The sequence below is a fragment of the Somniosus microcephalus genome, chromosome 7, assembly GCF_052327205.1.
Source record: "Somniosus microcephalus isolate GS21.2 chromosome 7, FLI_Smic_1.0, whole genome shotgun sequence".
Taxonomy (NCBI): Eukaryota; Metazoa; Chordata; class Chondrichthyes; order Squaliformes; family Somniosidae; genus Somniosus; species Somniosus microcephalus.
In genome coordinates, this window is record NC_140993.1 from 190,823,920 (window position 1) to 190,836,243 (window position 12,324).

The 12,324-nt window shown below is 44.2% G+C and overlaps 1 protein-coding gene across 1 annotated transcript in view; it reads right to left on the minus strand.

Annotated features, from left to right (window-relative positions):
- The window catches only part of csmd3b (CUB and Sushi multiple domains 3b), a 1,929,854-nt gene that overhangs the window by 576,931 nt on the left and 1,340,599 nt on the right, over nt 1–12,324 (minus strand). The gene's annotated exons all lie outside the window — the stretch shown is intronic.

The following is a 12,324-nucleotide window of genomic DNA, read 5'->3' on the forward strand; positions in this document are numbered from 1 at the left end:
GAATGCTTTAAAACATGAGTTAGCAAAGTCTTTGTGAACAGAACCTTAAATAAGAACAGAACCTTAGAGCCGCCAGAAAAGCAATATCATTAAAAGGCAAAAAGCAAGATATCAATTACAGGGCTCACATACGTCAACACAACCTTCCAACACCAATGCCTACAACATGTTTTTTAACAACTTAATCTGTATGTCTTTTTTAAAGAAATAACTCTCTCAGTACTGCACTGAGATGTCAGTCTAGATTACTGGCTTAAGTTCTGGAGTGGGACTTGGACCCATGGGGGGGGAGGGAGAGATTCACTATTGTCCCGTTTGGTGAGCTAATTTTTAAAAGTTTGAAAAATTAGCACCAGACGCTAATGATTTCAAACTTTGGAAAAATTTGCCATTTGCGCTCCAAGAAGGAAATGGAGCTAAATCAAGCGCTCCACTTCTTGGAGAGCAATTGGCAGCAGGCACGGGCGGAGACTTCAGCAGCACTGCCACGTACAAAGGCTCCTTCCCTCCCTTAAAGAGAAGGCCATCGCTGCAGGCTCTGTAATTTAAAAAGAACCTACCTGGACCACCAAGGCAGCCGCGATTAGCTTGGCACTCAAGCAGAGTGCCGGGCTGATTGATCGCGGGCAGGAGCCTGCAAAAAAAAAACTGGACGAAGGGTAAGTTTTTTTTTTACTTACCTCGGCTACCTCGCCTTTAATCATTGCCCCCGAAGTAGCCGGCCGCCCAATGAACGCCTCCTGCAGCTGTCGCTGTTGTCGACTGGTGTCGACCGGTGCTACTGCAGGGGGCAGAAGTCAATTTTGGATCCGGGGTGCTACCGGGACGATGGACATGGCGATGATGCCACGGTGTCCGAGATCGGGACGCAATGCCGTAGTGCCTGCACAAAACTCCTGCCGAATATGGTGGGAGTCGATGTCAGCGCCACGCCCGGTCACAAAGGCACCCAATTTCACCCCCATGACCTTTTGACTTAGACATGAGAGTGCCTGCCGCTTGAGTCAAGCTGATGCTTATTTGAGCTGCTGACAGATGAATTGTCATCGTTTGAGAGCTCTATGAAGCTGTCAAACACTGACAATCTGTCTTCTAAGTTGAGTCCTGGGATACAGGCTCAGTTAGAGATCTGTCCTGAGCAGAAAGCAGAAGGCTGATGCATTTAAGAATGCAGCGGCCATTCTGCTTTCTCTGCCGGTGAGATGAGGAACTCCCAAGACCTGAAGGGATGAAGCCTGGAGGAAGAAGCAAAGGTAAGTAAAACTTATTAAAACACTTTACACTCACCTCACACACTTACCTCTGCACACATCACTCTCACCTGCACACCTGACATCTCGGCCCCTCTGACCGCCGCAGACCCGCGGCTCTCCTCGCTGACCCTAGCGAGGTTCGAACCATCGGGAAGCCCACACGTTAGATGGCAAAATAAGGATTATCCAAAAAACTGCCTGTTAACTACCTGTTATCAGGCAGTTAATTGGCACTAATCCTCTTCCCGTCAGCAGCAGCAGCAGCAGGAGGAGGAGGAGGAGGAGGAGGAGACACCAGTGTCGGCCTTTCAAAAAAACAAATCCACCCTCCCCCTTTAAGAGCTCACCGGATCCAGAGTGTCTGCCGTCAATCAGCAGCTCGCCGCACCTGCCCTGCGCCCAACTTCCGGTTTAGCGCCCCAGCCCGCCGGCTTAGCGCCTAAAGAGAGGCGTGCAGCGCAAGTTTTAGCACTCGAGCAAACTCTTAGGGCGAAGCTAATGAATATCGGAGAAGTGGCCTCGATTTGGCGGCGGGCGCAAACTTTACCGCCCCAAAAGTGGCTACAATGAATTTCTAGGCCAAAATCTTTTATGCAATGCCTATTAGTGTCCTTGTGCCCAAAATAACCATTTTAATTTTTAGAGCCTCCTCAAAGGCCCGCAAACGAGCGCAATTAGCGGAAACTCCCAATGGTGATTCGTTCATCCTGGGGGCGTGGCCAGCTTCCAGCACGATGTTTTTTAAACTAGGGCACAAGATCACGAAAACTCGAGTTGCGCTGTATGTAATTTGCTTAAAATTCTTTCGCGTTGGTTACACTGATTTCGGGCGAATTGCGCTGAAAAAACCTGCGTAACCGAATGGAAACCCACATCTCAAACTTTTATCAATAACTAAAACAAACATTAACTACACCAAGCACCAGTTCAGATACTTACTAAACACCAGTGAACAGCATTAAACAGTGAGGGAATATCTATTAGCAACTAATTGATTACAGGTAACCATCAAGGGCTAAACAAACAAAGAAGGTTAAAGCAGGTCTGAATCTGTCTATTAATATACTGTTAATGATGGAAATGGAGCTGGGGTTCATTGCCACAGTAACTTGAGCAAATTATGGGTTCATGGTTAAAAAACAGACCTACTTCAGGGCTGCAACTAATTCAAGACTTAAGGGGCTGCGCTGCCAGCATAAACTGGCAGTGGATTCGTAACCTGAATCCCTCACATTATTCCTCCTCCTCAGCTCCCTAAGTACACATCATAAACTCTGATAGACAATAGATAAATAGAAAGTGGAATTTTTTAAAATTTATCTTAACATGCCTTAGCTCGTCTGCTACATAGATAAATGCTGCTCACATAACTTAATTTAAAGGAAATCAAATAAAAGGGCTTTTTCGGCAGTATAAATGGGGCAGCACCTAAATCTTACCTGGAAAGAACCAATCACTGAGCTAAGATTATGGTAGTGGTTCTCAGCACAGATCAATATTCAAACAGTACCAAAAGAATAACTATTAGGAGAAGCTATATATTAAATTCAGGATAATAAGGATTTAGATTGAGTAAAAAAAATGATAGTACAAAGAGGAGCGATGAGTTAAGAGAGCGATAGGTAGAACAAGGAAATCTAAATGGATGATCGGAGCTTTAGAGCCCCTCTGAGAAATTAATTATATTTAGATAAATGAAGCCAGTAAGCTCTAAGTAGAATTGCATCAGTGAAACATTATTTAATCCTGGATATCCAGAAACTGAAAAGCAGCACTCAGTAAGGAGAAAAAATGAATTTATTAGTGTTCCTTTATGAAAAGAAATATAGGGGTTAAGTTTAGCAAGGCTGTGTTTTTGGCACAAACCCTCACTCAGTGGGAGTGCAGATCCGAGAAGGTCACCATGCCAGGTTCGGGGTGCTCCTGATGCTCTGATATTTAACTCTGTAGCCAATCCTCCACTCCACATTCCAGTGAGGTGATCTCTGCGGTGGGAGCGCAACCTTGCAAAATTTACCCTATGAAGCCAGCAGGGTAGAGTACACATCTCCAGAGATTATAGTAAGGCTTCACAAATGCAATGGCAAGATTACATTTGGAGTATGATGTTCCATTGTGATCACCATGCCACAAAAACATACATATGTTAAAAATACAGAAGGGCCAATTGAAACTCAGGGTGTGAATTGAGGGGTGCGGTGGGTGCAAGTGAACTGAGAACCATCCAGCCCCTCGGAGCCTGAGGCCCAGGAGATTTTAACTCCTGGGCTTTACTTACACGCCCCAACTCTTGACTCTCCCTGAAGCAAGTGGGAATGACATCACCATCGGTGGATGGAGTCAAAATTGGTGCATTTGGGGTCTGAGCTGGTCAGTTTTGGGCACCTATTTTATCACCCTTTACAAATATTACCATTCCTCTAACTAATTTAATGCAATAATTTTGAAAAACATTGGTGATGCATTTCCACGGAGGTTCTCGCACTCATCCAGTGTAACTACAGCAACCCTGGAAAATAGCATTAAAAACTGTTATCAGCGGGAGAACCCCCACAGAAATTCATCTCCATTTTTTATCCTTCTAGCTCCACTTCTTGCTCATCTTTTTCTCACATTTATGTTTCCATGATGCCAGTAATGCTCCTGTATTTCCCAAAGTTTACTCCAACTCCAAACTTGATCTTCTAATTGAGAATCCAACACTTAGTCTTGTATGTATAAGATTGGGCCATCATTAATTCAGTTTCCATCAGTTCAGACTATTCAAAATATGCAAGTAACTTTTGATGAGGCTCAGTAACACATAATGGCCCAGAATTTGCGGTCAGTAGTGAAGCGACGGCAGACGCCACTGACCACGAAGAAAGCTGCCCACAAAGATTTTGCAATCTCTGTGGCAAAAACTTAGAGGGAAAAATTGAGTCGCTCCCCCTTTGGGGTGCTAACTTCGCCGCCCCAAAAAATTGGCGCCCCCGCGGTCAAAATTAATCGGTAGTGCCCCAAGAGAATATCGCGGTGCTACGTGCCGCAGCCGCCGCGGTATTGCAGGCCTTCCTCCCCTTCTTAAAGGGGAAGGGCATTGCGCAGCGTAACCCAGGGCCCAGCTGGATCAGAATGGCGGCAAAAGAGCCCGGCACTCAAGAGAAGTACCGGGCTCATGGCGCACAGCCGGGGTGCTCAGGAGGCCAGGGACGGCAACGGAGGCAGGTGCTGGCGGGCGGCCAGCAACAAAAATGGCCACCCGGCACCTCGTCTTTAATTAGCACCACCACGGCCGCAGGTAAACCCCACTGACCCCGTCAGACATAGCGTCCGGTGGCAAGTCAGGGGGTGCTACCGAAGATCACGGACAGGGCACGAGCGGGGTGCTGCGCACGGCAACGACATCACCGCCAGTGGCACAGCGGTGCTAACGGTTACCGCTGCCGCTAACCTCCTGCTGAATTTTGCGGGAGGCGTTGCTGGCGCCGTGCCTGGGCGTTAGTTGCTTTGCGCCCCATTAGCGCCCTGTTAGGGCGCTAACGGGAGGTGCAAAGCAACCAAATTTCTCCCCCTTAAGCATTCTCGACCTTAAATTGATTGTAGCGCTGTTAAAAAGGGTATTCCCAGCGAGATGCAGCAGTGACGTTATCAAGCTGTCTAAGCAGCCAATCACATTGAAGAATTCTCACAGACAACAAACTAGGAAATAAAAAGCACCGATTCAATTCACTGTTTAAAATTTTATAGAGAGTGAAAAAAAGATTGAAGCTGAAAATCAACAAACTTAAAAAAATATATATATTTTTGTTATTATTTTTAAAATCTAGTAATTTTCTATCATAATGAAGAAGTTTGACATTCCACAAATATAACATTTGCTTTTCAGGGCCAGAACGGTTGTTCAGTAGTCAATACACTGTTAAAACCCCACTGACACCTCTTTCAACAAGACTTAATTCCTAATGGGCTGTTTAATGCACAATTAGATTGGAAAAGCTTAAGTTTTCATCAGTTTAAATTTGTATTTATATAGTATCTTAACAAGCCCTCAGAACAAATCCAATGCATGTCCCATTCAAAGAACCAGCTTTTGATGTGTACCCACTATTGTTATGTAAGTAACTTTGGAAGCCAAGAAAATCCCACAAAACAGCCAAAGAAATGAATGCCCTGTTAATTTCTTTTTAGTGGTGTTGGTTTTGTTTCCATAGTTTAGGTTTTTACTCATTACAAGAATGACATTCAAAGCTCTATTTGCACTGCATTTGCAGAAAAGGGCGAATATGAGCAGGAAAGGGCTGCCTGTGATATCAGTTGGTACACTAGTCCTTCTGCCGCACTGCACATCTGATTGCCTGAACCAGCAATGGCTGGCTGGTAATAATTTCGAAGGGAGATATTGTCAGAGCTGTGCCACCTCCTTCAGGTCTTCCTGACAGAGATGGTATGGCTCTGTTACTATCTTCGGCTATTTTTTTATTTCCATGGGAAGATCTTTTTTTTAATTCATTGATGGGATGTGGGCGTCGCTGACTAGGCCTGCATTTAGTGCCCATCCCTAATTGCCCTTGAGAAGATGGTGGTGAGCCGCCGCCTTGAACCGCTGCAGTCCATATGGTGTAGGTACACCCACAATGCTGTTAGGAAGGGAGTTCCAGGATTTTGGCCCAGCGACAGTGAAGGAACAGTGATACAGGTCCAAGTCAGGATGGTGTGTGGCTTGGAGGGGAACTTGTAGGTGGTGATGTGCCCATGCGTCTGCTGCCCTTGTCCTTCTAAGTGGTAGAGGTCGCGGGTTTGGAAGGTGCTGTTGAAGGAGCTTTGGCGAGTTGCTGCAGTGCATCTTGTAGATGGTACACACTGCAGCCACACGCCGGTGGTGGAGGGAGTGAATGTTGAAGGTGGTGGATGGAGTGCCAATCAAGCTTTATCCTGAATGGTGTCGCGCCTCTTAAGTGTTGTTGGAGCTGCACTCATCCAGGCAAGTGGAGAGTATTCCATCACACTCCTGGCTTGTGCCTTGTAGATGGTGGAAAGGCTTTGGGGAGTCAGGAGGTGAGACACTCGCCGCAGAATTCCCAGCCTCTGGCCTGCTCTTGTAGCCACAGTATTTATATGGCTGGTCCAGTTCACTTTCTGATCAATGGTAACCCCCAGGTTGTTCTTCTTCTTCTTATCATGTCCACGGACAGTCTATACATAGCCCAGCCAGAACTGGACACATTTTTGCACCTTGTTGTTGGATTCGGCAAGATCTGCAACAGTGCAGGGTTCCTCTAACAATGGGCATTGCAGGAGATGTTGCATAGTCTGTGCCTCAGTTCCACATTCACAAGTTGTCGGGCTGGTTGAATATCCCCATTTGCTTAGTGACACCTTTGAGCAACCTACACCGGTCCTAAGTCTGTTAAGGCACTTCCAGATTGCCCAGTTGTAATTAGCTCCTGGGGGAAGGCTTTCATCAGGTAAAATTTCCATCGCTGGGGGTTGTTCAAGACTGGCGAGCCGGTCTTTCCACAAGGCGATGCGGGCTTCAGATGAGGTTGATTGTAATGGAACAACACTGTTCATGAAGCTCTTCCTTGACTTTAGGTGGCTGGGTGTAGGTGTATGACAATGCAGAGGATGCCTCTCATCTGATGTTTGACGGAGTCGCTCTTTCTTGCTGGCTACCGTTCTTCTTATATCAGGGGGAGCGATACCCGCCAGGATATATAGGCTGTTGGTGTTTGTTGGTTTTAAGCAACCTGTGATAAATCGGCAGCTTGCATTCAGAATGGCATCCATCTTCTTGGCATGAGTAGACCTTTCCCATGCAGGGCAGGCGTATTCGGCAGTGGAATAGCAAAGAGCAAGTGCACTGGTTTGCCATGTTTTCGGGTTTGCTCCCCATCTTGTGTTAGTGAGCTTATTCAGGATGTTGTTTCGTGCGCTCACTTTTGCCTTTGTCTTCTCGATGTGGTTCTTGAAGGTGAGGCATCGGTCAAGGGTGACTCCTAAGTAGATAGGGTGCTCGCAATGCGTCAGTGTTGCTCCACACCAGGTTACTTTCAACTGGCGTTTGGCTTCACGGTTTCTGAGGTGGAATGCACAAACTTGCGTCTTTGATGGGTTTGCGCGAAGGTGGTTTTCTTCATAGTAGGATTTTAGTCCCTCCAAGGCCTCAGAAAGCGTTTTCTCCACGGTGTTAAAATCAGTGCTTTGGGCAGTGACACATAAGTCATCAGCATATATAAAACGGCGTGTGATAGGGAGGGGCAAGGCCATGGAGGGGTTTGAAAACAAGGATAAGAATTTAAAAATTGAAGCATTGCTTAACCGGGGGCCAATGTAGATCAGTGAGGATAGATCTGCATCTGGTCTACATATAGAAGGGACCCTCCAAGGTAAATGGAAAAACGTTCCCTTGTGGAGCCAGGAGGAGCAGAGTTTTTTCTCCGGGCCTCACAAAGAGAGTTGTGATGTCCCCTTTCCTTACCCCAACCCCCATTCCCTCTTGGGAACCCGCCCGAAACCTCCTCCACCCAACTTCACTAGTGTCAGCCGTGGCTCAGTTGGTAGCACTCTCGCCTCTGGATGAGAAGGTTGTAGATTCAAATCACACGACAGAGACTTGAGGACAAAAATCTAGGCTGATACTCCAGTGCAGCACTGAAGGAATGTTGCACTGTCAGAGGTGCTGTTTTTCAGATGAGACGTTAAACTGCTCTCTCAGGTGGATGTAAAAGATCCTTTGGCACTATTTCAAAGAACAGTGGAGTTATCCCCGGTGTCCTGGCCAATATTTATCTCTAATCAACATCACTAAAAAACAGATTATCTGGCCATTATCACGTTGCTGTTTGTGGGCACTTGCTGTGCGCAAATTGGCTGTTGTGTTTCCTACGCTACAACAGTGACTACACTTCAAAAGTGGTTCATTGGCTGCGGCCCCCTCAAATTTAGGAACATGAGAATATAAGAAATAGGAGCAGGAGTAGGCCATAGTGCCCTTTGGGCCTGCTGTGTCATTCAATAAGATCATGACTGACCTTCAACCTCAACTCCACTTTCCCACCTGATCCCCATAGCCTTTGATTTGTTGAGTCCAAATATCTATCAATCTCAGCCTTGAATATACTCAACAACTGAGCATCCACAGCCCTTTGGGGTAGAGAATTCCAGAGTCACAATCCTGAGTGAAGAAATGTCTCCTCATCTCAATCCTAAAGGGCCAACCTCTTATCCTGAGACTGTGACCCCTAGTTCTAGACTCTCAAGCCAGGGGAAACAGCCTCTCAGCATCTACTCTGTCAATCCCACTCAGAATCTTGTATGTTTCAATGAGATCACTTCTCATTCTTCTAAACTCCAGAGAGTATAGGCCCATTCTACTCAATCTCTTATCATAGAACAGCCCTCTCTTCCCAAGAATCAATTTAGTGAACCTTTGTTGCACCCCCGCTGAGGCAAGTGTATCCTTCCTTAGGTACGAAGACCAAAACTGTACACAGTACTCCAGGTGTGGTCTCACCAAAGCCCTGTACAATTGCAGCAACACTTCCTTACTCTTGTATTCCAACATCCTTGCAATAAGGGCCAACTGTAGAAGTGCATCAGCATAGAAATATATATCCACACATATTAGTATAAAATAAGCACACATACTCTCTTATATTAAAATGGAGTCTGGAACTGTTTCAACAGGCCAAAATGGCTTCACACAGTATAACATAAGGGGAAACGGGCAGGCCCATATTAGGAAGCGGTTTAAGGAAGAGGATGTGACTCCTTTGTAGCTTGCAGGCTAAGCAGTTCCAGTAAACAAGATAAGCTTAGCAGAACAAAAAGCATGATAACCGAAGGACATGTACTGTAAACATTCATATGAATGTCCAGAACCAAAGTGAGAGACAAACCGTCTCCATTGTATAAAATTAATTAACTTTATCTAAAGGTATTCCTGCATCATGACTTTTGATTATCTATTGGCTAACCTTATCTTAAGACACCGAGGCTCTGCTGACCCTTTAGTCATCTTCTTGTTGACCTTAAACATTCCTTACTCATCTCTTTTTAATGTTATTAATTGTGTCTCTCAATACTATACCATGTGATAAAAGGTTTTGATCTTTGTGTATAAAAAGAGGTGTTTTTGTCCATGTATTCGGAGAAGTCACGATAGCCTTTGCCTACGTGATTGCTCCCCTTGCTAGCAAGTAGTTAAATAAAGTCTGCCTTTGACGATCACTTTGTTTCACAGAGTCTTATTGGACAGTCGAAACTTCGACACAACATACCATTTGCCTTCCTAAATGCCTTTTGAAAATCAAATATATACTACCTCCGCTGGTTCCCCTTTATCTACCCTGCTAGTTAAATCCTCAAAAAACTCTAATATATTTGTCAAACATGATTTCCCTTTCATAAAACCATGTTGTCTATGCCTAATCATGTTATGATTTTTAAGTGGCCTGTTTCCACTTTCTTAATAATGGATTCCAGCACTTTCTTGATGACTGATGTCAGGCTAACTGGCCTTTAGTTCCGTTTTCTCTCTCCCTTCTTTTTTGAATAGGGGTGTTACATTTGCTACCTTCCAATCCATTGGGACCATTCCAGAATCTAGGAAATTTTGGAACATCACAACAAATGCATCCATTATCTCTGCAGCCACCTCTTTTAGAACCATAGGATGTAGCCATCAGGTCCAGGGGATTTGTTGGCTTTTAGTCCCATTATCATCAAAACAGATTATCTGATCATTAACACATTGCTGTTTATGGGAGCTTGCTGTGCACAAATTGGCTGCCGCTTTTTCTATATTACAACAGTGATTACACTTCAAAAAGCATTCCATTGACTGTAAAGCACTTTGGGACGTCCAGTGGTCGTGAAAGGCGCTATATAAATGGAAGTATTTCTTTTTCATTAATTTCTCTAGTACTTTTCCTTTACTAATATTAATTACTTTAAGTTCCTCACTCTCATTAGAACCATGGTTCCCTACTATTTCTGTTGTTTTTTTGTGTCTTCTACTCTGAAGACATATACAAAATATTTGTTTAACGTCTCAGCCATTTCCTTATTCCCCATTATAATTTCTCCTGTCTCAGCCTCTAAGGGACCCACATTTATTTTTGCTGCTCTCTTCCTTTTTATATACTTGGAGAAGTTCTTACAATCTGTTTTTATATTTCTTGCTAGTTTACTCCCATTCTATTTTCTCCGTCTTCATCAACTTTGTGGTCATCCTTTACTGGTTTGTGAAACTATCCCAACCCTCAAGCTTACTACTCTTCTTGGCAACATTATAAGCCTCTCCTTTTAATCTAATACTATCTTCAATTTTTTTAGTTAGCCACACATGGATCACTTTTCCCGTGTAGTTTTTATTTCTCAATGGAACGTATATTTGTTGAGAATTATGAAATAGCTCTTTAAATGTTCACCATTTATCTACCATCACACCTTTTAATTTAATTTCCCAATCTACCATAGCCAACTCACCCTCCATAACTTTGTAATTGGCTTTATTTAAGTTTAATACTCAATCTTTGGACTTAAGTACATCACTCTCGAACTCAATGTGAAATCATATTATGTTCACGCTTCCCCAGGGGATCCCTTACTATGAGATTACTAATTAACCCCATCTCATTACACAAGACAAGATCTAAAATAGCCTCTTCCTTGGTTGGCTCCATGACATATTCTAGGAAACTGTCTCAAATACATTCCATGAACTCATCCTCCAAACTACTTTTATCAATTTGATTTGTCCAGTCTATATGAAGATTAAAGTCCCCCATGATTATTGCATTTCTCTCCCGCCTGCCAGCCAGCTACTGCTTTCCACCACCTTTGGGTAGGCAGCTGCCCGGCAGTGTGTAGCTAAGCCCCAGGAAATAAAAACAAACGAAGCTCAAACTTTTGCACAGCCCCATCTCGTGCCCACCCAAACCCGCTGGGGGTTAAAATTAACCCCTTAGATATAAGCAGTTTTACTGTTGCAGAAGGTGGCCAGAAAGGAGCTGATAAGTGCATCTATCAGCAGCTGATATGTGATTTAATGCAGGATGAGCAGCTGTTTTACACAGGTCCAAAATAATGGCCCACAATGGTTAGCATTGTCTCGTCATTCAGGAGACATCTAGCACTTAGATGTTGACAAATTTCTTTGATCTCTGCAAGTCGTTGAAGGGAGGATTTAAAAAATAAAACACAGACACTTGTAGTCATTCAGTAAAGCATCAGAAAAACTGTGAAAGGAGTCAGGAAGCAGCAGGCTACAACAGGAGAACCTTTACCCTAATCAGGGAGATTTCCTGTTTTCAATGCAAAGTAAAGGGCCCACCAAAAGTGGGCTAGTGTATGTGTGTTAATTTATGTAACAGTACACAAACAGAAGTTAAAATTTGTAACTTTGATCATACTCAGTTGTTTAGCTACTGTGAAATAAAGCAGTTTACAATCCAAACCAAACAATGCCTTGTCTAGTGTTAACTCGGTCTAATTCGGAAAGATTATAGGTTTGTGATTATGGGTTTAAGACACCGAGATCCAATTCAGGTCATAAGGGAGTTTGATTGTTACAATTCTAGGTCCCACTACCATGCAAGCAGAGACAGAGCAGTAGGAGTCAGCTTCTGTAAAAAAGCAAGCAACCAGACCACTCAAGGAAGTGACTGATGCCACTGAACCCAAGCAGATATGTGTGACAGACCCAAATTCCTAACAGGCACATTTAATCATTACTCTAATTGACATAAAAGAGATCTCGGGAATAATTTTCAACTTCCCCAGCTGGGTGGTGACCTGGCCGAGTAGATGAAAATCAGGTGGGTTTTACAAGAGGAGGGCGATCCACTCTGTCAGGTCACTGCTCAGGTGGTGAACTTGAAAATTACCCTTCTAATCTCACGTGGCCCACTTGCTATCTCTGAAATAACAACAGAAAATGCTGGAAAAACTCAGCAGGTCAGGCAACATCCGTGGAGAGAAATTTGAGTTGACGTTTCGGGTTTGACCCTTCTTCAAAACTGGAGAGAAAAGGAACTAGATCGAAGGCAGGGCTGCGATCGGACAAAAGAATAAAAGAACCAAAAGA